The following is a 3,055-nucleotide window of genomic DNA, read 5'->3' on the forward strand; positions in this document are numbered from 1 at the left end:
GACTTGCATGTATAAACACCATAGTTTCCCCAGTATAAGAAACTAAAAGAGTAAATAAGATCCAAAAGTTACAATAGATATGGCGAAAGGAAAAGAAACTGCTCAAAGGTAAAGAACTAGGATGGGGAAAGAGAAAAGGAGGGGATGGAAGATAGATACACAAGATAGCTAAAATAATTGTTCTACTAATTGCTACTAGTTCATTGAAAGGAACAGTTAATGCTTAATTGTTTGATCAGTTCTGCATGCCTATATCTTATAATCTGAACAACTACTTTGAAGATAACAATATGCAAAATAATAACCATTGATAGTTTCCTATCATTTTGTTTTGCAATTCTGTATCTTTTGTTTTCCTCCTTAAACAAAGAGGTACAGCTAAAGTGAATTTCACAAGATCTCCCACTATATTTCATCTTTGTCACATTGTCTCCTTCAAAAAATTATGTTTTTTAAATCGGGTTTTTCTGTGTCTTGTTATGAAACCTTCGTGGAAATTGAACTTCATTTAGTGTTCCTCTCATGTCATTCTCACTGAATTTTTTCTCCGTAATAGAGAAGGTGCTGTAGCCCTCTTAGCGCAGCGGGCAGCGCGTCAGTCTCATAATCTGAAGGTCCTGAGTTCGAGCCTCAGAGAGGGCAGGTTTTTGCCGGTTCTCTTCTCCCGCGGGAGCTCTCACCCTTCCAGAATAAGGTAACAACTGCTCGGTGGCAGGTTCTGGAGACTTCCTTCAGCTTTTCTGGCTACGGGGAAGGGGCAAAAGGGGGCTGGGTAGGGAGAGCAGAAAGGGAAGAGAGAGGAGCAGGAAAGAGGAAGGGTAGAGTCGGTGGGGTAGGGGTGGGAATGGTGTGGGGCGCGGTGAGGCAGGAGAGGGTGTTAGCGAGCAGGGGGAGTGCGGTGCGGAGTGCCCACCTCTGCCTTGGTAATGAGGGGCTCTGACATGCATGGAGAGATGGCCTGAGCTCCGGATCTCAGGATCTCAGGAGCCAACCAAGACTGGAAAACTCTCCGCCATTTGGAGCTGGGCTTTGTGTGGGGATTCTCCTGGAAACAAGGAAGGCGGATGCCGGACACGGGGAGGTGATGGAGACCCAGAGACTGAGGACGGAGGGCTGAGGTAGACGTACAGCCAGGCTCAGGGAACAGGCTGACTGCAAAGCATCAGAGGAAGCCCCGGAGAATTTGCAGAAAATAAATTCACTCCGGCAAGAGGAAGCACGGAGCTCTGGGAAGTGTTTGCTAAAAAAAAAAAAAAAAAAATTAGGAGACCCAAAAATCCAGGGGGCACTGCAGTCACCAGCCACTGTAGCTCACTCACGGAAGCCACTGCTCCACTGCACATGGTTACTGAAACAAGATCTGCCAATCAACCTCTTACTAATAATGGCAAAGGAACTCTGAACATTTTGTTGACAGTCTCTTTGAGCAGGCTCAGAAAAAGCCAGATGCTTATGCCCCACTGAGCAGAAGAAACAGGTAGATGTAAGTATACAACTGAAAAATGGGTTCAGAATCAACGATGATCTTAGAAGTTATTCAGATGGTACGAATCAGCAGTTTCTGAACTCCATTCATAGGGAGGGATTGCCTTCAGAATTACAAAGAATTTCTAATAAGGAGGAGGTGGGTGTTAAAATTGAAGTTAAGAAAAATAACATATGCACATCTACAGAGCCTACGTTTGAACGCATTTCAGGGCAGGGTCACAGAATGGGAAGGGCTACACAGAAATTATTTCTAAAACAAGGACTGTTGAAATTGAAAGCAAGGATCATTTGTCTGCTGTTTCATGGAACAACTTGGAGCCCACCACTAATATATAGATAAGGTCAGCCAATGGGAAAGTGTTGCTCAGAAATTTAACATTTTTTCCCTAAGGCAAACCATATCAAAGACTTCAATGAAGAATACCACGGATCTCAGAGAAGTCCTCTGTTGTCCCTGGCAGTAGTACTGTCTTTCCTCAGATTGCTACATGAGACACTCACATTGAAAGAAGCAGATTTACAGAATGTTGTAATCATTTAGAGACTCAAAAACCTGTCAACCCTTTTAGAGAACTTTCCTAGTATTAATTTTTGAGAGACTGGAAACTGCAGAAAAATGATGATTGGAAATTGACATGCAAAAAATGGGAGAAAGAACTCAGATTTGCTGGGCCTTTGGTTCAAGTGATATTTAATTCTCTCCTAATGAGGGTATTTTTAATAATTATAAGTTAGGAAAGTGATATATGACTAGAAGCTACATTCATCACACCTTTCTTTCTTGAAAAACTACTCAGAAAGAAAAATATATGCATTTTTCAATTACCAATTAATCAACAAAATATTTTAAATAGCTGTATCTTTTGGAATTTTAACATGGGCCAGGCACAGTGGCACATGCCTGGAATCCAAGCACTTGAGAGACTGAGGCAGGAATATCACTGTAATGAGTTCAGGGACAGCCTATTCAGAAACAAAGAGAATATAGCATAAATTAACCAAACTTTTCCACAGCATTTGTTACTCAAATATCATTTCCAAATAGCAGATATTTAGCTAAATGTTAACTATCTCAAAATGTTTAAATAGCGATACATTAAAAATTATACATGAACCAGGTGTGCTGGTGCATGCCTATAATCCCAGCACTCAGGAGGCTGAGGCAGAAAGATTGCTGCAAGCATGAGGCCAACCGGGGCCACAAAATGAGTTCAAGACCAACCTAGTGAAACCCTGTCTTAAAAAAGACACACAAAAAACTACACATGGAAGGTTTCAAAACATAGTTACATTTAATAAACATTTTGTTATGACAACAAATATTTTTAAACTTTCAGTTTTAACTTTTTAATATGGCAAATATTGGAAGATTATAAACTACAAAGTTTTTTTATTTCACAATTTTTTTCACGCATCTATATAATTTTATTTATATTATAATCTCTTGGTCAAGGTGCTAGAGGCGTTGAATAAAATACATAGGTAAGAGTCTAAAGGGTCCTGAGACCAGAAAGCGCGAGGACACCACTGTACGTTATTGCTGCACAACCTCTCTCGAATCGCTTCC

General features: G+C 40.8%; 1 non-coding gene and 1 pseudogene across 1 annotated transcript; both read left to right on the forward strand.

Annotated features, from left to right (window-relative positions):
- The first annotated feature begins 569 nt into the window (after positions 1–569).
- On the forward strand, positions 570–642 carry Trnam-cau. Its single transcript has one exon. It is a non-coding gene; the product is annotated as a tRNA-Met (tRNA).
- Positions 643–1,341: 699 nt separating this feature from the next.
- On the forward strand, positions 1,342–2,070 carry LOC101565282 (annotated as a pseudogene).
- The last annotated feature ends 985 nt before the right edge of the window (positions 2,071–3,055 follow it).

This window comes from Octodon degus, unplaced genomic scaffold (genome assembly GCF_000260255.1).
Source record: "Octodon degus isolate 3935 unplaced genomic scaffold, OctDeg1.0 scaffold00119, whole genome shotgun sequence".
In the NCBI taxonomy this organism is placed as follows: Eukaryota; Metazoa; Chordata; class Mammalia; order Rodentia; family Octodontidae; genus Octodon; species Octodon degus.